General features: G+C 33.5%; 1 long non-coding RNA gene across 1 annotated transcript in view; it reads left to right on the top strand.

Annotated features, from left to right (window-relative positions):
- The window catches only part of LOC143240466 (uncharacterized), a 40,246-nt gene that overhangs the window by 1,987 nt on the left and 14,009 nt on the right, over nucleotides 1-24,250 (top strand). Inside the window, exon 2 of the long non-coding RNA XR_013021770.1 lies at nucleotides 8,045-8,101. This is a non-coding gene — a long non-coding RNA (uncharacterized LOC143240466). The remainder of the gene's footprint in view (nucleotides 1-8,044; nucleotides 8,102-24,250) is intronic.

Genomic DNA, 24,250 nt, shown 5'->3' with positions numbered 1-24,250 from the left:
TAAAAACCAACCTGATTTGGGAACAAGGAGATAATGAATAGTACAATGCAACTCAAAATTGGGCGAAGTTAAAAAACAGAGAAAAATACAAACAAATTCTGATAACTTAAATTACATGTAGAATACTTCAGATTTTTCTTAGATCGATAAGAAGTAACTGAATTTAATAGAACGGTAGCTATTCTTCGAACTGCGGATAGAAATATTGAAACGGGGACATATGATTTTCACATTAATCAAGTAGCCAGAAGTATTACTATAGCCGTATATGGATTAAATAAATTAACACGGTATAAAAATGTAAGAAGAAAAACAGAACAAATATAAGGGTTTAGATAAATCCTTGATGTAATGCACTTCGAGGAAAATTCGTTCAAAGTAGTGAATTCATTAATTCGTTCCGGAAAGATAGATAGTTCACTTTGACTGAACCTTTTAATGAATAACACGAGTTCCTAACTAATTGTTTGGCTTACTGTCCATATACCTGATATCAATAACAAATTTTAATTAATATATGAAGATATCACAACAATAAAGCATATTTATTACGCAGCTGATGAAAAAAACGCCATGAACATTGCAAAAACAGAGCAGATATACCATGATTACCTGCCAAATACGCATAAGGAAAATGTGTTAACAAGATAAGACTTAAACATAAACATCTTATTATATCCCATAAGTGGGGTAAGTTTAGACAAGAGGTTAAAAACCCTATGAACGTTTACTAAATACGATGAGCTGTAGAACAAGTAATAAAACTAAATCTAACTCAGAAGCTCCTTCCATTAGATATGTGGGATGTGAGGTATATAAAGATATTTATTGATATTAATGAGCATCCGGAGCTAACGATACATGAAGGAAATTAATTTATATAATCGGATACGCACTTCACGAGCCCTGCATGCGTGTGTATCGAAAAATCGCTAGAAGCAGGTATATGCTTTGATCACTTTTGTGATCTAAAACACGCCAGAGAGAATTGTTAATGGCATTGTTTGCAGACAAGTAATGTGACCATTGAAGAGGACTGGCAGATCAGCAAGCAAGAAAAAAATAAATATTAAAGATAGCATTGCACTGACATTCATACATAGAAATGATTTTTTACACCGATGTCATATTAACGGTGTCAGTAGAAATAATACTGCAAACTTTTTCATTTTGTATGGAAAGGGTCCTGTTTACAAGAAAGCATTTGGATATGCAAATAAGGCATGTATGAAAAGTCGTTTTAGCACGTTTGATGACTCTAAATATAAGATTATTAACTCAGATAATCATTCTATTTGAACATTTTGCTTTTTACAGTACTAATCCTGAAAACACAGTAATTTACTCCTGAAAAAAAGTAAACGAATGCCGGAACTTCTTGACTATTTATCATGCTATTAAATCCACATTAAGTGTTCGAATTAGTTCATATAACTTCCTGATATATTAAAATGTCTAAGCAATATGTGTTGAGGATGGGTTGAAATGTAACCCTAAGCGTATCCTAAGATTAAATGCAATTTTTGCCTTATAGAGCATGCACAAAAATAAAACAAAACCATATACATGAAAATACTTCATATTATATAGCATGCATTAATATTTTATATCAAATTCAGAATATTATATCTTTTTGCCTCATTATTTTCAATAGTTCAGTAGATCTAGTAGCTACGTATTTAAATCTCACTTCAACTTGGGAATGATCCTGGTAATAATAACTTAGTTTCATTTCCTGGATTTTAAAGATGTAGGTTCTCAGGCAAAATCTTGTTGAGTTTGATAAATAGCTGGAAAACGAAAGGATACAAATAAATAAATCTCCTCAGATTAGAAGCGCTATTTTTGAAATAAAAAAGAGTCGAACTCTTTACTCGAAGATTTCATGTAAAACTTAAATCAATATAAAAACATAGACGAGAAGTTTTCTAACTACATTATATAAAAGGTCAGAGAAAATTTAAGCACTGAGCGATTTTTAAGATTTAATTGACTTCTTTAACAAAATTCGTGACGTTTTTAGGTGGACCAACAAAGAAATTGGTAAAAAAGATATTGTGACAGTAACTTAATTATCCTGTGCATGTTCTTAGTGCTCCTCTATACCATTAGTTAGATTATTTTTGCATTTAGTATAAACTGTTTGGATAAACATTATTAAATAAACACAAGTAAACCCTAATAAGTAATTCCGCTCCAGTTAGGGAAACTTTTCCAATCTATGTTTTTCCCATTTCTCCGCCGATTTCTTGTGCTGAGTAATAGAATAAAAAGCAGTGGCGATCTGTCTATAGTGTAGTATATCTCTTAAGTAACAAGTAAATTTGCCATTGAAAGACATTTGGATGTTTCATTCATGTATAGAGTCATCGGGTAAATGAGAACAAGCCAGTTGCAGACTCTTGCGGTTTGGTTACAACTGCTTCAAAATGTCTTTAGTACAACGTGAAGTCCCTTCCATTGAATGATGTGATTGCTGGTAAGCCAGACCACTAGACACAACACAAGCATATAACCGTTATCTGTTGATTATGGCTCACCGCATTAACGGGTATCCGCTGCTCCGAAAGTGAATCCTATATCTGCAGCCATAACTAGACGTCAGGTTATTTGTAGACGATGAAAAACATGTTTTTCAAGACCGGCCTTCATGCCATACAGCTAATAAGGTTCATTACATTCACAGCAGGGTAAAAACATTTCACCTCCAATGGTATCAAAAACGCATGCGGTTGGACAACGACAAATTTCACGATTTTTTTTTTTTATTTTACAGAATGGGTCGAAATTAAAACTGTAACCAGAAAAGAATGCGTATAATCATTCGCCGAGACTCTAAACACAAAAAAACATTTTCTTATAAAAAGGAGACGCATATACAAGGCAGTGGTGAAAGTACAGCATGAGAAAACATCAGTGTTTCTGGGCATACTGACCTCTACATCTACAGTGAGCACAGCTTGAAACCATTCGTACAGCTAAATACTGGTTCAGGTAATTCAGTGATAACATGTTCTCTCGCTGAGCTAAACTTCTTGGAGAAGAAAAGGTTAACTGAATAAAATGCTCTGTTCATCGAACTTCATTTCCATTGATTTATCCAGCGTGCTCGTAGAGAAGAGGCGTTGTATTCCACCAAGTGATGGCATGCTCCACAGATCCATTCAAAATAACTTTCACAGAAATAGGAGATAATCGATGGTTGTTTAGAATTTCGTGCAAAGCTACACGAGGGCTATCTACGCTAGCCGTCCCTAACTTAGCAGTGTTAGACTAGCGGAAAGGCAAATAGTCATCACCACCTACCGCCAACTCTGGGCTACTCTTATACCACCGTCATATTACAACGCCCCACGGCTGAAAAGAAGATCATGTTTGGTGTAACGGGGACTCAAACCTGCGACCCTAAGATTACGATGCGAGTGCCATACGGGCTTAACATTGATGTCAAGATGCACTGTTTATATCGGTGACCATTTGAAGTGAGATTTGATGAATTAAAAAGTTACAGAACCACATATAACGAATGTTACTGTATTTCAGTTCATATGACAGAAATCAACAAAGTAACAAAATTATTTTAATACAGTGGTTTTTGCTTTGACAAATCTAAAATCTTGTAAATTATAATTATTATTAACTTATTTTTGTACTGAAGCAAAAATATATAATTTGTTGCCATAAATTGAATTACATATTAAATTTAATTAATTTCTATGCACATTTCATGATTTGACAGTTGTTTTATCAATCAGTGCAGTTAGACATATTTTAAACTTTTAATAATTGTATTGTTATAATATTTTAGATATTTTCCAACTTATTAATATTAAACATTTCTCAGTTTTATTTGTTCTATTTATATATAACGAATTACTGTTGTTTTTAAACACTTGTACTATAAGTGTCAGTGAAAATATAACATTTCTAGTTCAAAAATTAAATTTCTGCATAGATTCTGTTCATACCATCAGTGTTTTTCTCTCATATATACCACTTAGAGATTTAAGTTAAATGTGTGATTTTTTAAACCCCGATTGTCTTTAACGGATGTTTTTATCAATTAGTAAGTTAATTTTTTTCACGTAATCATTAAACCTTTCTAAAGTAACTTTCGTATCCTTATTTCTAGACGTTTAATGTGAGATTTGGTTTTATCAGTAGAGTACTTTGAGTTGAAATATGGGATGAATTAATTGACATACATGTTTATCTGTGGCACTCAGCTTCTGTGTTGCTGAAGCACATATTACTTTTACTAAAAAGAAAACAAAAAAGGTTTGTAATTTTAATTCTGAAATATTTTATATTTGCGACTCGAAACAAATACTTCGTAATGTGGAGCTGCATTTCATATACTCAAATTCAATGCTTAAACTTGTCATGCTTTAAATATATCGTGTATCAAGCGATCACAGTATTTTTTATCTACGTTAAACCACTAATTAAAGGAATTGTGAAACAGTAGATAATCATCATTTATCTAACAGAAAAAAGTCATGTCTAATTCAGTCGGCAAAGAAAAGTCTCATATTTAACGATCTTGGAAGCTTGTGTTTAATCTTAACTCGAAAATTAAAACAAAAAAAAACTGAGAAATAAAGGGAAGATTACTGTAAAAGGACATCAACATAAAGTCGAAAGTTAACCCTAACACTTTATTAAAATAAATGGTCGAAGCATATACATTAAAGAAAATGTAATTTCACTAATGAATTACCAGTAATTTGGCCACGATTACCATATTTAAAAATACATTACGCACATGCATTTCCAAATTCGCACACCATTTTATAAGTAAAATGCAATTATATTTCTGAGATTTGTGTGACTATTTCATTTCTTTACATTAAAAGTTTTACTTTCATGACATCACAAAAATACGTTACAATAATGAACCGTAAACGCAATGCCTCAAAATATCCCAAGTGGTGTAATAGTCCAATTTCATCAAAAGAGTACTGAGTGCCATATATATTTTTAAAATATCGATCCAGCTTGCTGAAAGCCAGTTTCTTTAAATATTAGTAGTTTTTTCTGGTTCCATTCACTGGATAATTTTGAAAACATTGTTCATGTGTTGCTATTTTCGAATTTTTCATGCAAAGTTATACAAAGGACTATCTGTACATAGATGCTCCTATTTCTGAGCTGATAGTTCAAATTATGGTTGTATTTGATTAATTCTGAGCTTATATATGTATAATAAATTCACAGCCTCAAAGTACTTTTGTGGAAATTGGAGGTAGATCATAAATTCTTGGATTAACAGTTCGTGCGCACTTGCACTAGAATACCTCCAACTAACTCGCTTAATCTTATATGACTCATTTGATATGATCATTTAAGTGATATAGTAAATAATGTTATCAATGATGCAGTCTTTGTTATGCATATATGGACCAATGATGTGGAGAAAGGCAGGTCAAAAGAGCTAACTGATAAGTGTTAGGTATTGGTAAAAGCATTAAAAAAAAAAAAATAAATTATTGTGTTAGGAATACCGCTGAGAGTTAATCGTGGGAATGAGATTATAGGTAGATAGCAAGAGGTTAAGGCTTAGGTTAATATGTAAGGAGGTGCAGACTGGGAGTACTTTGATATACATAAACAAGATTTTTGTAATGGTAATTTTTTATTCAAATAAGGTAAGGGCTGGCTTGTTTGCAAGCGCTATTAGCTCGGCTGTAAGTGTAGCTTTAAACAAAGACAAAACTGTGGTGAAGACCAGTATAAACTAAATGCTGAAAAGCAAAATGTAGAGAGAAGCGTAATGTAATGTAAAAGTGCAGAAGTAGTTTTATGGGTAAGCTGAGTTGTAACTACAGAAATAATTGAAGTATGAGAAATAAAAGAACAGTTGAAACGAAGGATTTTGTGTGACGAAACTAACTGAAATCTGGTTAAATGTCTACAATTTTGATGACAAAAATTCCTTTGAAATACATGGTTATTTAACAGGGATAAAGTACTAAAATTAGGAAGATAATTAGCTTTATTTGTAAAATGTCAGTAACACCCTGATTTAATTTGTGAATATGAGAATTAATAATAAGAAAAATCAGTCTTATTTAGTTTTCTCTATGTAGACTTAGGAGGAAACTTGTTAGTTGGAATTTATTCCACATTACCAGATGAAAGTGATGACATTAGTGAGAAACTCTACACAGAAATTAATATTTCTGCTGTTTATGAGGTTGTGGTTATGAGAGATTTTAATTTCATGCATACAAATAGGGAAGTGCTAAAGTCAGTTCATCAGGGAGACAAGTTTATAGAAAGCGTTTAGGATGTTTTTATTCACTAAGTGATCAGGGAATCTACAAGAAACAATATTATTTTAGATTCATTGTCAATTTAAAATATATAACTTGGTTGTGAGCATGTAAATTGGGGAACATCTTGTGCAAGTGATCTTCCCTCAATTAGATTTGACGTTTCACTGCATATGGAGTTAGGAATAAGGAGATTTTGGTTCCACATTTCAAAAAGCAAATTTTGAAGAGATGCAACAAGAATCATCTTTTGCATGAATATGAGATATTCTTCTTATATAAAAACATAGTCACAAGTAAAAGACCATGTTGATTTACAAAAAAATATAAAGCATAAAATTAAAGAAAAGCACTATAAACCTAAGAAAAACAAACAGTAATGTTTTCTTTAAATACGTTAATAGTGAGCAAAATATCAGGACGTGACCTGTGAAGGATGAAATAGAAAAGCTAATTTATAATTATTATGAGATGACTGGATTATTATATTTTACTTTTTTATTCAATCTTTACTAAAGGAAAGTTAAATAATATTCTTCATGCCTAACAATTATTAGAAAACCTTGGAAGTTTAAAAATATTCTCAAGGGTTTAGAAGGAAGTTAATGATTGAATATGTGAGCCATTTCCTACTATTTTTTAAGTCATTGAACAGTAGACAGATGCCGAAAAAATAGAAGTTGACTGATGTTATTTCTCTTTCCAGAAGAGGTGATTACAATATATAGGCCAAACACCTTTACATCTTTTGTAGGGAAAAGGTTTTAAAACTTTGATCAAATACTATTTGTAACGTTTTTTAATAAAGCTTAAAATTATGTGAAGTAATCAACATTATTTCAGTGAGTGAAACTCTTATCTTACTAATCTTTTGACAATCTTCAAAGATATTACTGCTTATATGAATGAGGGTAACGGTGAGAATTTGGTGCATCTGTATTTCCAAAAAGTATCTGGTAAGGTGCCACATAAAAGATATATGGAATAGTTTGGCTAACTGGATGGAAAAATGGCTGAAAGAAAGCAAGCAGAGGATGGTTATAAATACAGATCAGTCAAGCTGGATTAACATCACAAGTGGGGTATTGCAAGGCTCATTGTTATTACCTTTGTTTTTTTCTGATTTACTTCAATGGCGTATATCAAGAAATGATCACTACATTACCTCAGTTTGCTGTTGATATTAAAATTTTGGGCATTGCTAGTCATGAGGAAGTGGATGCTACTTTACAAAAGGATTTTAATGTTACTTTTATAAATGGGGCAAAAAAACAGCAGATGGCTTTTAGTTATAATAAACGAAAGTTAATGCATGAGGATTATTATAATTTGAATCATAAGTATAATATAAATAAGGAACCTTAACAGCGTTGTGGGAGATAGATCATACTAAATACAAGTCCATACAGATTAAAATTTCATTATATGTGTCAATAGTTGGAGTACTGCGTTCAGTTGTTGGTTTCTTACCTTAGGACGAACATTGAATCGTTAGAAAGGGTTTAGACAAGGGTGACAAGGATTGTGCCTGGGACTGAAAACTTGTCATGTGAGGACCGATTAAGATCTCTGAAGCTGTTTGATCTTCAAAAACGTAGGGTTAGAAAGGGATATGAATGAAGGGTTTAAGATTATCAAGGAAATTGATGGTGCTGATACATTATATCTTTTAATATTTAATAGTGAGAACGGTATAACTATGGAACATAATCATAAACTTTGGAGGGGAGGATTCATCCTGAGCTAAGGCAATTTTATTTTTCTTATAGGATGACAGGCCTTTGGAAAGGATTGCATTTAGATGTGGCGGATTCGGCTAATTTATGGTAAGTTTAAAGGATGGTTTAATAAACATTTAAATGATAAGGGCTGACTTTTAGTGGATGGGGCAGTTTATATGGAACAGTATATATATATATATATATTTTTGCTTTCCTTAAAGTTTATATTAGATTACGATACTACGCCTTACACTGACATTGTTAGATTTAAACAACAAAAAAACCAACGTTTGAGTTGTTACCTTCTATTTTAAACAACGGGCAATGAAGCCTCATCACTCTTATTTCAAAGTTTAGATTTGTTTTTGTTGTTTTTTGTAATTTCACACAAAGGACTATTTACACTGGCCATTCCTAACTCAGCAGTGTAAAACTAGAGGGAAGGCAGATAGTCATCACCACCCACCGCCAACTTGTGGGCTATTCTTTTACCAACGAATAGTGGGATTGACCGTAAGTTATAACGCCCTCACGGCTGAAAGGGCGGTCATATTTGGTGTGACGAGGATTCGAGCATGAGACTCTCATATTACGAGTCGAGCGCCCTAACCACCTGGCCATGTGCGGCCCTCAATGTTTAGTAGTTGATGTAAAAAGTTGATGTATTATTCATTATTTTATGTATGTTTGTAGCTATCACTACATCTTAATACAGACATTTAAGTTATTTTATTCTTTACAATGCAGCTTTTGTTGGTCGTACGCATGTATTCATACTTTGAATAAAACCGGATCTGATTCTTGGTCTATGCGCGTGTTCTGAATAAAATAGGCTTACCTATAAACTATTTATAACACATCACTGAGATGAAGATTTATAAACAGTATAAAGAGACCAGAAGCTCTGTTTTTCTTTACCTCACTTTGAAGCAGAACTCACAGTATGAAGGTTATTTCACTGGCTGACATTTCAGAACCGAGAGTAAACAACGTGTGCTCTCGCTGAAGTTGAACGTTTGACATTTCAGTCAACGCTTGTCCCTTGTTTTCTCCACGTGACTCTTGAAAGTACTGTTTATTTTGTAAACGGTAAATACCTCAGTATCGTCGTGGCTTTTGTAATTCGGTTTTGAAACAAAAGTCATCAACTGTCCAAGTCGACAGAGCCAATAACAATGTTTGTAGAAGGTATTGATATATAATAATAGTAATTCTATACTGCAGTGTCGTCATCAGGTTTTTCTTGAACCATTATATGCGAGGTGCCATATGCATGTGAGAATAATTACGATTAATTGTAAAATGGTTCTGTTATACACATCAAATGGTCCGCTAGATGCAAATATTTTGGTAATCGATGTCTATCTAGTATAAATATTCGATTTTAACTAATCATTTTCATTTATTTGTCTCGGTGCTAATGTGATATTAATTTGTACTAAAATGTGCTTTTAAAATCATGACTTAAAAATAATGTTTAGTGGATAGATTTATTTTATTTACCTGAACGACATCTTGTGTCCTATGAAGGCTTGCGACACGATCTAAAAGGACACATTGTTATTTTGATAGAAACGCAGCTCAAAAAGAGTACTGATCCAGTTGACAGTAGTTGAATTGGTCAGTTGTACGATTTTCAATATCTCTAACATACCATTTAATATTAGTATGTTCTGAGAGTCAATCTGAGAGCTCGCATATTGTATTTATTCGAACATTTAGTACAGATTATAATCGTTATTATTGTGTAAGAGATCTGGGTTTTATTGTAAGCTTATATCAATAATTTAATAACTGCTGATGACAATAATACAGTCTCAGAAATATAATAATCTGAAAGCAACCTAGCTTTGAGGTTGAAGTACAAAAATTATTAATTACCTGAGTCTAAAGAATACTTGTATATGTATCTTAGCGAATAAATTACGTTATTTATAACTCCAAAGAATTATAAACCCTAAACATCAGTACCATTACTTATGTAGTTAAACGGTTTGTTTTGGTTGGATGTTTTTAATTTCGCGCAAAACTACACGAGGGCTATCTGAGCTAGCCATCCCTGAGTTACCAGTATTATGACTAGAGGGAAGACAGCTAGTCATCACCACCCACTGCCAACTCTGGCGCTACTCTTTTACCAACGAATAGTGGGACTGAACGTAATATTATAACGTTATATTGTTGAAAGGGCGAGCATGTTTGGTGTGACTGGAATTCAAACCTGCAACTGTCAGATTACGAGTTGAACGCCTTAACCACCTGATCATGCTGGGCCATATAAACAGGATACGGGTTATGTTCTGAATAAATGATGTTGTTTATAATACTGAATTATTAATCCAGGATAGATTTTGCATCTAAAAATAGCAACAGCCTACTGCTTCTATCTCTAAGAAGGAGTTACAGGCGAGTTTGACCTTCTTCCAGCATGTTATTGATTTTCCTGGAATAAACAAATCATGTAATTCTTTTAAATTTTATTTATTTATTTATTTTTTACACAATAAACATGACTTTTTACTATGTGCCTTTCTCAAAATGAATGTGTTAATTTGATCCTTTTGGCTCAGCATGGCCTGATGGTTAGAGCGTTCGACTGCTAATCTGATGGTCGCGAGTTCGAGTTCCTGTCGCACCAAACATGACCGCCCATTCAGCCGTGGGGGCGTTATGATGTTACGTTCCATCCAACTATTCGTTGGTGGAAGTGTAGCCCAAGATTTGACTGTGGGTGATGATGACTGTCTGCCTTGTCCCTAGTCTTACACTGTTATATTAAGGACGGATAATCCTCGTGTAGCTTTTCGCGAAATTCAAAAAACAAACAAACGCATATTTGGTCTTTCTTATTCTTCTTACAGCTCATTTCTCTGTTTTTGATTAAACAAGCAGAAGTTCTCCTTTATTTATTATGTCTGTGGAGTTAGGGTGCTGGAAATAGGGTTTTGATACCCGTAGTGAGCAGAAAACAAATATCCCTTCATGTAATTTTGTGCTTAAATACAAACAGTATTATTCTTTCAATACTTTATCGATTTTCTTTGAAGAAAGACGTAAATTTGAACTTATTTCTGTCTTTGAAGAAATCTTTTAGCTTGAACTATTCTCAAAAATGTGGTCTTTAGTGTTATTGGTGGAAACTTACTTTTGTAAATGTTGCAGACCAAAGCATAAAATTGCGGAGTGATAAAAGTACGAATTTAAAACAATTGCACATTACAATATGAAAATATTTCATTCACCTGTATTACCCTATACAAATATTTTACAAATAAGTATTATTAAACATATCTGGTTATACATTTTACTGAAGTAATCATAATATTCTGCTTCCAAGTTTTCTCCCCCCTGGTTCTCTTTAAGACGATTTTACCTTGCCATCTTTTCAGGCTTTGTCATAAACGACAGCGAGGCTCAGTCCATATCGTTATTGAAATTCTATAACACAAAATAACTTATCTTAAAGCTATTTCTTGTTTTATTTGTAAGGTTAGGTACAGAACGATGTAATCTTCGAACATTCTTGTTCAACCTAAGCTGATGCACGAATACATGACATTTTATCTAGAAACTTTAAAGCAGCATATATGGTGGAAATTCCATGATCTGAGTACTTTCACTAAATATAATTGGTATCTCAAAATTATAATCCAGAGTATATTAGCTTTCTGCATAAAAATATGCATGCCAGAATCCCACTTCTTTTCACTCTTAATATCATTCATACGTGACTCATTGTAACTAAGATTTTAAGAACATTTTGCTCTCTTTAGCTTTATATTTCGAAATAAAATTGAACTGAGTTTATGTGAAACACATATTTGATAATTCCTGAAATTCTTGCTAGGCTGTGTAGTTCAGTTTCTCCCAAATTCACACGTGTTTTGTATCATTCGTACGATAGGTACTTATTATTATATCTGTTACAGCTTTAAAAAAAATGTAGAAAATTGAATTATTCGTCAATCCATTTTGCCGTAAGAGTGATATTTTTATCACCAATGGAATTTACATGTTCTATTCCATGTCGAAATAAAAATAGTCCAAACTATTCAACTAATAAGTAACCGTAATCGGCATTAATCAAATGATTATACTCCTAAATGTGTATTAAGTAACAGGATAAATAGTTTATTAACATTTTTTTATGTTTTATAAGTTTCAAGAAACCAGGTGAAACCATCACTCATTGATGTGTGAAGTGGTCTAGAAGTTCAAATCAAGATAAGAATGGTGGGATTCATCGTAACGTTATAACGCCCCCACAGCTGAAGGACGAGCATGTTTGGTGCGATGGAAATTCGAGCGCCTTAACCACCTAGCCATGTTAAGCCCAACAATGATAAGAAGAGTCACTTAGGCAAAATGTAAAGACAGCAAAATTAATCAGCTATAATTTAAATAAAAGTAATACTGTTTGATTGTTCAGAATTTTCAGACAAAGGTACCTAAAATGCAAAGAGACGTTCTTAATTTTGAATTACCTAACCAACTCTTACCTAACCGTCACTCAAGTCTGTTTGTAGTTAAACACACAGCTACACAATGGGCTCTCTGTGTTCTGTCCTACACGAGTATTGAAACCTTGTTTCTACCAGTCTAAGTCCGCAGACATATCGCTGTGCCACTGGGGGGAGGGGCATGAAACGAATTAAAATATATTTCACAAACCCATTTATTTAGTGTATTAATGTCCCTGGCTTTGAACCTATGTTATAATGCTATGGTATTCCATTATAAATAAAGAGAAAATATGCTTAATTAACATTTATGAAAAGCTAAAATAAAATAAAAAATACTAAAGAGCTATCAGGTTTAATTTTGAAAATGCACCCCATAGTAACAAAGAGAATAAAATTTCTGATTGAAATTACCATCGTTGGAGGACCTAACTTGAATTTTAAAATGAAATCATATTCAGATTAATGAATGTCACAAGAATTATTCACAATGAGCAATGTTTGTACGCAAACACAAAACCTATTCACAAGATATGGCCGTATTTAGGTAAAAATAACGCTGAAACATACAGCAACTGTTTAACCAAATATATGTCACTGTTATATTGCTCTACCCCCCAAACAAACACATACATACACTAATAGCTCAGCGGTAAATATAAGAGGTTATATCTAAATTGCGGGTTTAATATCCACGAAGTATACAGCCCACTGCGTAGATTTTTATGTAGTAGTAGTTAAACTGTTAAGGTAAGTCTCATCACTCATAAGTTTGTTAATAGTTTTAACAGCTTTTTTGTTTGTTTTTTTGGAATTTCGCACAAAGCTACTCGAGGGCTATCTGTGCTAGCCGTCCCTAATTTAGCAGTGTAAGACTAGAGGGAAGGCAGCTAGTCATCACCACCCACCGCCAACTCTTGGGCTACTCTTTTACCAACGAATAGTGGGACTGACCGTAAAATTATACGCCCCCACGGCTGGGAGGGCGAGCATGTTTAGCGCGACGCGGGCACGAACCCGCGCCCCTCGGATTACGAGACGCACGCCTTACGCGATTGGCCATGCCAGGCGGTTTTAACAAAACAATTAGTATATGATTAGTGTTGACTAGGGTAATTAGTCATGGTTTACGTGGTTGTTACTAATTGATTTCTAATAACTCTAGATATCGTAGGTTTGGTTCGTTTTGAATTTTACGCAAAGCAACACGAGGGCTATCTGTGTTAGCCGTCCCTAATTTTTCAGTGTAAGACTACAGGGAAGGTAGCTAGTCATCGCCAACTCTTGGGCTACTCTTTTACCAACGAATAGTTGAATTGACCGTCACATTATAATGCCCTCACGGCTGAAAGGGGAGCATGTTTGGTGTGAAGGGGATTCGAACCCCCGATCCTCGGAGTACGAGTTGAGCGCCTTAACCACTTGGCCATGCGGGGCCACATATCTTAGCTTCATTTACAAGTAATAATTATTGACAGTTTGTGAAATGTTATATCTCAGCCACGAAGATTGTGTAAGTTAAAAGAAATAAAATACGTAAGTGGATCGTTTGGTAACCGAAGGTTGTTACTTCACTACAGGTTTAACAGCAAGAAGAATGTATTGTTAAATAAAATTCTGAAGAGCTCCATACGTAAATTCATGTGTAGTGGCATGATTTTATCATGTAACTCTGTAAGTTTTAATTGTTAATAACAATCATGTAAGCTGACTAATCAGATAAGAGTACTTATTATAATACGTTTCAGACTGTTTAATTTCAGTAATGAGGGTGGGTGGGTAGAAGTATGTGTTGTTCTCATTCTATTGTTTTTATTTTGCTTCTTTCGTTTATTTTGTACATACATTCTGTTTTTTTTATAACATGATGTTTGGAATTTTAAAAAAATGGTTCTGATCTATTAGTCTCTTTCTTTTAGGTGTTCAGTTTAACAAAACTAATAGTGTATGTATGTTAAACTCAAATAACTTAGACAATATATTTAAACCAAAAACATTTGTGTATTAACTCTGTAATGATAGCTATGTGACTTATGATGCTAGTTTGTTCACGTCATAAATCTAGAATATTGTTGCACATCTAAACTGCTAAAATCAAATCTAAAAACATAAAACACTAACAGAACCTTGAGTAAGACAGTGGTCTTAATTACGCTATTCAACAAAATATGTTTCACGGTTTGCAGAGGTCGTAAAAAAACACTAATAAAGCCCTAAGTAAAACCGTGGTGTTAAAAACAAGGCTCAATAAAATGTGTTTTACGGTTTACAGAGACAGTAAAGAAATACCAACTTAATGCTCGCATCTTGACGAAGTAGCGAAAATATTACTCAGAGCTGTAGTTATCAGCAGAGTTTGAAGTAGAAAAACCACATAATTAGATTTCAGTGTATTGCATTCTAAGAACGAATAAAATGTATCAGTTATAAGCAAAATTAAAGATGATAAAGTTCTATTTAACCAGCTTGAAACAAGCAAACTGTCACGTGACCTAACTCTGTACGATTGGAGTTTTATCAATTCGTCTGCAAAATACTAAAAAACAAGTTTTTCTCTGTTTAGTCCTATTATTGGTCTACATTACAATACAAGAATAAACAGTGCTTTTGAAAATTAATCTAAACACACTATAAATAAGTCGAGATTAAAATAATTTGTGGCGAATTTAAATAAGAGCCAAGCAGCTTTTTTTTTCCTCATTCAGGATGAAATGATTGTGCTTAGAGACCTTATACATACATTTATATTCTATAAGTAGCAAGTCAAAAACTGGAAACATAACGAAGACTATTAGTCCGTAGCGATTAATATGTTCAATATAATTGCACAAAAGTTCTAATTTTGTAACGTTATAGTTAAGGGAAGACATAGGCAACACAGAATATTCAAGATCATCAGCTTTTAAGTTCCAAGAACAACCATACAAAGTAGTGGTTAATAAACTTATACGTTAAATATAAGCGAAATACATGAATTTAATATTCTGTGTAGAAACCCTGCATAAATATCTCATCAGCGTATTAGAAAAATTGAGACGTAGTTGGATAATGACATAAATCTCCGAGGTCAATATGTACCTTAAATAATATAACCACATACACATATATAGATATATTCATTATTTGTGAACTTTACGTACGCAATCAAAACACTGGAAGTGTATTAATATTTATTAGCAAGTTGCAGATAATTTCGTAATCAGTTTCCAAAGAGTTAAATTTGAAGTTTTCGATCCATGGCAATAAACCCCGTTGCTTAACAATAGAAATTAGCCCAACCTCGTTTATTACTCTAGCATCATGATAAATATAAAATACGAGTGTCCTGGAAGTAATAACAGATGTTTAACCTCAGCCTATAACGACAAAATTTGTAAATGTAGAACCATCAAACATGGTATATGATTATCCTTCAAATGTCTTAAAAACGTTTGGAAACGATCAATCACATTAGTTTACTTTTGCTGAGCATACTTTAAATGCGATCAAAATTACGAAGGAAAATTTAGTATTCCAGCTAATGAATTCAGCTGATACGTATTAAATATATCTTGCTTTGAACACCCCTAGGTCGGGTGAGGTCTTGTAGTTAGCGTACCTGTTTGTGAATCAGAGGTTTGTGGTTCACGACCCATTGTCCTCAAAGCACACACATCTGCTGACTAGCTGACTTATCTAGAGTCTAATCAGTTCGGAACTGGGGATAATTATACGATTTTGTATAGCATGTTGTAAAATTCTGAAACAAATTTAGGAGCGTCAATAACATCGCTAATTGAATATTAAACTCGTCCTATGTTATTTTAGTGCAAAAAATAAAAACTTGCTAAAGAAAGTATACAAAACATGGTTAATAAAACATTATTAATAAATACGACATTTTCTGTTCACAAAGCTGGTGTTCTGTTTTATAACTGTTTTCCTCGGTTATAATAGGTAAGACAGCATATTATAACTGCAGGTTAGTTCTAGCTAAGCAGCAAATTATGGATTGTTTTATACTGTTCCTTATTGTCATCACCATCAATTTTGGGGCTATTCTTTTACCAACAAATAGCGGGATTGATAGTCATATTATAACGCCCCAAAGGCTGAAAGGACGAGCATGTTTGGTGTGATGGAGATTCGAACCCCCAACTCTCAATTACGTACGAGTCGAGCACCCTAACCATCTGGCTCTTTCGGGAAAGCTGAGACTGATTAAATTGACTAAAACGGTCTTACTGGCAAGTTGATAGTTATATTTTGTTAATATGAACCCATAAATGTTAACATTAGAATTACAGTTTTGAGATATATCATTTCTCCTCGGCCTGATTAAGCTCGACAAAAAAAAAGTTTGATGTGCATTTAAGTGTTAACTTAGTGTTCTTTGGTTAATAAACAAACTTTTACACTCTTCTTGGAAAAAATAAGTTAAAGGTGTCCATCTTTCCACATATATCTACCACTAAAGCTTTCCTCCTAATATGTATGTGGAGGTTATAACATCAAAAATATATCAGCTGACTTTAGGTATATAAAAAAAACTACAAAACATATGGCATGATCAGCAGAGATCTTTGGTTTCGAACACTGCCATTCAATTTCCACACTTTAGATGGGTAGATGATACAGAGTACTACATTGCATGCAAGACTGCAGAAAAATGTTAATAAAATATAATGAAATATTTCAACATTTGAAGTGTAAGCCTAACTTATCAATATTAGTATTTTCTTTCACACCTCTTCTAATTGCTTTACCACAAATATTCTTAGTTTTCAAACATGTTTAACTGAAGTCTTCAGCCCGCCTTCCAAATTCCATTAGTAAAGACCAGCTTGGCATGGTCAGTTGATTAGGGTATTTGACTCGTAATTTGAGAGTTGTGGCTTCAAATATCCGTCATATCAAACATGTCTGCCTTTTCAGCCGTGGAGGCGTGATAAAGATAGTTACAGCCAATCCCAATATTCTTTGTTAAAAGAGAAGCTCCAGAGCTGGCCATGACTAGCTGCCTTCCTTCTAGTCTGACTACTGGTAAATTAGGTAAGGCTAGCGCAGATTGCCCTCATGTAGCTTTGGGCGAACTTCAGTACACAAATAAATAGGCCCGGCATGGTCAAGCGTGTTAAGGCGTTCGACTCGTAATCCGAGGGTCGCGGGTTCGAATCCCGGTCGCACCAAACATGCTCGCGTTATAATGTGACGGTCAATACCACTATTCGTTGTTAAAAGAGTAGCCCAAGAATTGACGGTGGGTGGTAATGACTAGCCGCCTTCCCTCTAGTTTTATACTGCGAAATTAGGGACAGCTAGCGCAGATAGCCCTTGAGTGGCTTTGCGCCAAATTCAAAAACAAAAAACAAACACAAACAAGTAAAAGACCGGTTTATCTTTGTTTTACAGCAGCTCTGTATAAGATTCATTTATGTTTTTTTTCCATTGACAGAATTAGTTCTGAGATGAACTATCTTACTTTTAAGAACGAGATATAAAGACAGACCTGTGGTTTAGCTGTAGTCAGTCTATGCCTGAAGGCTACTCGGATTACCTCGTGATTTCAGAGGAGTAACCTGGGTGAATCATTGTCCGGTTAGTAATTTAAAGACCACTATTCCAGATAAGCATCGTCTTTAGTATGGTAACTCCACTGAGCAGACTTGTGTCTTTCTTTCATGAATTTATTCTTTCATTACACTTCTAAATAACAGTGCGTAGCATGGCTAGGTGGTTAGAGTCACTGGTTCGAATCCCCGTCACACCAAATATTTTCCCCTTTCATCCGTGGGGGTTATAATGTGACGGTTAATCCATCTATTCGTTGGTAAAAGAGTACCCCAAGAGTTGGTGGTGGGAGGTGATTACTAATTGCCTTCCCTCTAATCTTACACTGCTAAATTATAGATGATTAGAACAGAAAGCCCTCGTGTATCTTTGCGAGAAACAATACGTTTTGGACAAAAATGTCATAATTAAAATCACAAAATTAACTCGAACCGTTTACTACAAACCCATTCCTTCTTACGCTAGACTCTTGTCACAATAATATTTCCATGTGTTATTAACAATTCTGTCGTCTTAATAAACTTTGTACTGACGGAAATAATCTCTTCAGTGTGGCTGATGAATCGAATACATTCTTGTTTTCAAAGGTGATTGCTCGAAAACTATAACTCAAAACTCTATTCACAGAGATATTTATCTCAATCTTTTAACTGAGAGCAGAATAAGGTTGTAAAAATGTTTTACCTTATCGTCTCATTACCTCCTACACATCACCAAATGCATACCACCCAGTGGCACATTAGTATGTCTGTGGACTCACACCGCTAAAAACCAGATTTTGATACCCGTGGTGGGAAGAGCACAGATAGCCCATTGTGTAGCTTTGTGCTTAATTCCAAACAATCAATCAATCAAACCAAGTGCATCGTGGAAAAACGATCAATATTTAAGAAAGCCACCAAAAAAACAAAGACATTTTTCATCAGTTTTCATCATCTTATTTGCTCTGGTTATTGGTTTGTTTAAGGGGACTATACTAGTGTCTTAGCTATTGATTAGGCTTCATTTGCTATACTAATGCGTTCCTGTAGACTAGATTAATATTTTGCTGGTTGGTTATTGTTACTGTAAAATATTGCTCTATTAGTTTAATAATCGTTGTCGAAGTTAAATGTGTTAGGCATTTTATCCATTGACTTGATTAGATTTGTTTACTTCTGGTATTTTGATATTTTTCTCTGTCGAATTCGGTTTGGTGATGTCTCTGATGGCTTATTTAAGATTTGTCTTTGCTCGTGTCATGTCTAGAAGTGTCAGTTACCTCAGGTAAGTTTGTTTTTCCTGATATTTTGTCGATTGTTTCTACTGTGGTTGTTGGCTATCGGCTCAGTTATGTTTGTTTTTGCTCATGTCTATTGGTTAGTTTGTGTTTTTTATGTTGAAATACTCATTACTGAATGACTGAAGTTTTCTCTATAGGTAGTTCGAATATTTGTCAGAATAAGCAAGTGTAATATTATGGGGTTCTGAAATTATGAATATGAAGTGACTTTACCATAAATGGTTTATATTTCATCCATGAGAATTAATGAATGTTTTATACACTTTTTTATATGCTTGATAAATATGGTTATAATTTCAAGATTTGTTCCATTTCACATTTTTCCCGTAAAGAGAAAAGAATTCTCACAGTCTAATAGAAAAAATTAAATAAGCGATAATTAACTTATACTCGATATATTACATCTGTGGCAAGAATTAGATAAAATAAATATTAATAGCCTGTGTTTCTCTTCATCCTTTATCTAATCATCTGTAATTTCTTGGTGTCATTACAGCGACTGCAATTGCGAATGCATACGAGAGCCCCCTTTCTGCAAACAGTTAAATATTAAAATAAACCAGAAAATTGAGTACATGTATATTTGTTTATACATAAATAATGTTCATTTGCTATATTTTCTTTCATGTGTTCTTGAAATTCACAAATCTTGGATGCAAAAATATTCAAACCTGAGACAAAACGTTAATTATAGCCACAATAGTTGCATTTCGTAACTGAACAACCAATTTTAACAATTGGATTTGTGTATCATCTGGTGTTTTAAAATGGACCGATTACTCAATCTGGTATCGACTGATTTCAATCGACTAAGATAAATCGATACTTCGACTAGCTTGTGTTTGTTTTTACTCCTAAAACTCCAAAACGAAAATAAAATCACTGTCTACGTTATCCACCATAATTACACATCACTTAGTCAGTAGCTTGTGACAAAGTTCGAGAGTGTAAAGACCCATAAAACAAAATAAAACTGAAAGAAACATAAAGTTGCTAGCGGTGTAAGTTATGGCTTTTATTTCGGAAGCAAAACTTTTGCAAAATTAAGTAGTTTTTATTAACAATTATGTCTCGAATTAATTCGATGTCAATTTTGTTTCGATGAGGTATTGCTACTCATTAACTTAGGTTGCACTTTTATTATCTCACGAGAAAATTGTTAACTACCTTACATGTTCGTCTTCGAACGAAGTTTTAGATAAATCACTTTAATAATGTCGTATATTTAGTTGATTATCAGGAAACTGAAAACACATCTAAGAACAAAAAACCTCAAACTGTACATTAGAAGTGACAGGTAATTGCAGGATAAACGTGTTTTTTACGATTATTATGATATAGAGATATTTAGTTTAAAAGCAGTCAGCTAATTGTATTAACCACACAAGAAAGAGCTAATTACGCTTGGGTTTAGTTTGTTTTGGATTTCACCCAAGACTACACGAGGGCTATCTGCGCTAACCGTCCCTTATTTAGCAGTGTAAGACTAGAGGGAAGGCAGCTAGTTATCACCACACACCGCCAACTCTTGAGCTACTCTTTTACCAACGAATAGTGGGATTCAACGTCACATTATAACGCCCCCACGGCTAAAAGAACGAGCATATTTCGTGTAACAGAGAATCAAGCCTGCAACCTCCAGATTACCAGTCGAGTGCCTTTAACCACCTGGCCATGACGGGCTAATTACGCTTGGAATTACTTATTTGTCAAAATGTAATACTGTCACGTTTTGGACTGAATCAGAACAAATACTAAAATAATACTTAAAGGCTTAAAAACACATTTCAAAGGAGGTAAGCCACCTACAGAGGAAGTTAATAACCAAAGAGAGAGGCCAAATAAGAAACAGGAATATATAAGTAATACTGCTAATAATAACAATATAAACTTAGAATTCAAAACCTGTTTAACTTCAAAGTGCATAATCAATAAGTTTTGGTTTTTTTGTTTTACTAGGTTCGGAGTAACCCTGAACATAAGTTAACAAAGAGAAATAAGCTAGGCATATGTTATCTATAGTAAAAAGTAGCAAATATAATGTTGGTGTGAAAGTGCTTTGAAATCAGTGTGAGAAAAGCCTTTACACTGAATAGGTGAAGTGAAAAAAAATGTCATTGGCCACTCACGATTCAGTACTTCACTTTACATAGCTGCACAATAGCAGGTATAATAAATAAATTAAGTTTTCTGATTTTTTTTTGTTTTTAATTTCGAAGTCTAAGTTTTATCTAAAATATAACATAAAGGAAGTGTATATTACAGGTTAATAAAGTATAGCATGTTATAAATGCTTCCTTATAATTTGCTATGTTCAAACACAAAATTCGTGTTGTATGATAACTTAGCTATAACACAAAAAAATTTACATTAGAAATGATTATTATAGAATATAAAATAAATAAATGATAAGACTTATCTTTTTAACATATAACACTAAGTGTTACATTAAAGGCTACTAAAATAAGACTAGAAAATTATATGTTATTAAGTTACCATCTAATTAACTCTATTCTAAAATACTCCTTTCGATCCATTATAGAGATAACAACAAGTAACAATAAATTTAAAAACAGTTTTTAATGAATGAGTAATATTAGTAACATCACTAACAAGTGATTCTATTACACAGTAGTTCGTAACAACAACAAAAAAAAGTTGTGAGTCTCAACGGTGGGGTTTTGTTTGTACTTAAATCTAAAAAATAAACCTACACAATAAGCTGTATGTGCTCCACACACCACGCGTATCGAAACCTGGTTTCTAGGGGTGTGAATCCGCAGACGTACTGCTGTGTAACTGGGGCGCCAACTACGGGGTTGCTTATGCTTTAACGAAAACATTTTAATTGTACACGCGATCCTAAATACGCAGTCAGAATGCGCTTACATTTTATGATTCGCAATGAAAAAATATATATACATATGTTATTTCATTTTAATAAAAAATCTTGGAAACCTCAGCCTAGCTATTTCAGCAAGAGAACCTGTTTATACACATACATGTTACAGGAAAGAAAATCATCAATAACTATATCCAACTACAATATTAAGTCACTAGACTCGAGTGTAAACTTACTCCATGTAATACCTCTAAATACACAACTACAATATTAAGTCACTAGACTCGAGTGTAAACTTACTCCATGTAATACCTCTAAATACACAACTACAATATTAAGTCACTAGACTCGAGTGTAAACTTACTCCATGTAATACCTCTAAATACACAGCCACAAAATTAAGTCACTGGGCTCGAGTGTAAACTTACTCTATGTAATACATCTAAATACACAACTACAAAATTAAGTCACTAGGCTCGAGTGTAAACTTACTCCATGCAATATCTCTAAATACACATCTACAATATTAAGTCACTGGGCTCGAGTGTAAATTTACTCCATGTAATACATCTAAATACACAACTACAAAATTAAGTCACTGGGCTCGAGTGTAAACTTACTCCATGTAATACATCTAAATATACAACTACAAAAGTAAGTCACCAGGCTCGAGTGTAAACGTACTCCATGTAATACCTCTAAATACATATTTACAATATTAAGTCACTAGGCTCGAGTGTAAACTTACTTCACGTAATATCGCTAAAATGACGACCTACATTAGAAACGTTTTCAAAACATAACTGATGGATCCAAGATAGAATTGATGCTCGTATTAACATACCAAGCTTGCAGTAAAACTCGTTTAAAAATGTTGTCTCCAATAACTCGTAACATTTCAAACCCAGAATCAAACAGCCTCGTAAAACTAGGGCAAATAAAAAATAGCTGCTTCTGATGTTAGGATGGGTTCTAATAGTGAGTACAAAATGCGCTGAGGTCAGGATACGTGTTCATGATTATTATGTGTAGTACATCATAAGTGGTACGACAGAATAGGATAGAAAATCAGACTAAAATCAAAATTAATTTTTTTCATAAATACCAGCCAGATCCGCGTGATACATTATCAGATGACACTTCTTCTAAGCTATTTATAACTGTCTTACAAACACCTGGTAACTGAGATCAGTTGATGGACTTTACAAGTAAACAAGTCTTAATACTTCATGATGTAGTTTCCGTTCAATTAAAAAAAAAGTCATTTTCAAGCCTTCTTATAGAATTGCTGATATTAGAGAGTACGCAGCTAAGTAATAAAAATAATGGAAGTAAGATTTAGAAAAACTTTCGAAAGTCTCTGATAAACGTATTTTTAAAGCCTACTTATAGAATGATTGATATTAGATAGAAACTGTTGGTACAGGATAAAATAATGGAAATAAGATTTAGAAAGATTTTTCAAAACCTTTGGAAAAAAGTGTTTCATCCATAACGTTATGAATGTTCGTAAAAAATTAATACATCTAAAAGTAGTCTATTTTCTAATTGAGTATTTACAACAACTAATATTTTCTTTTATTAGCACATAAGCAGGAGATAAACTCATGAAACCTAATTCCCTGGCACAAACACATAAATGAGCACAGAGAAAGTTAACGAGATTTAATTTTATAGTGTAAAATATGTATTGTTTAAGCCATTAAATTAAGAAAATGGCTTGTCATGGCCATGTGATTAAGGCACTCGACTCGTAATTTGAGGTTCCCGGGTTCGAATTCCTGTCACACCAAACATGTTCGCCCTTTCAGCCGTGGGGACGTTATAATGTGACAGTCAATCCACCTATTCGTTGGTAAAAGAGTTGCCCAAGAGTCGGCAGTGAGTGGTGATGACTAGTTGCCTTCCCTCTAGTCTTACACTGCTAAATTAGGGACGGATAGCGCAGATAGCCCTCGTGTAGCTTTGTGCGATATCCAAAACAAACCATTCACGTAGTTTTACTCCTGATAATGGTAGCGGAAGCTAGTGAAACATGTAGACTCAATTATATTTTTAAAATATTTCTGGATAATGTAAACGTTGCTTTGCCAATATAATAAACTTTTTAAGTAAAGTTT

Source organism: Tachypleus tridentatus, chromosome 13, assembly GCF_004210375.1.
Source record: "Tachypleus tridentatus isolate NWPU-2018 chromosome 13, ASM421037v1, whole genome shotgun sequence".
NCBI classification, from domain to species: Eukaryota; Metazoa; Arthropoda; class Merostomata; order Xiphosura; family Limulidae; genus Tachypleus; species Tachypleus tridentatus.
This window is presented reverse-complemented; position numbering and strand designations above follow the sequence as displayed.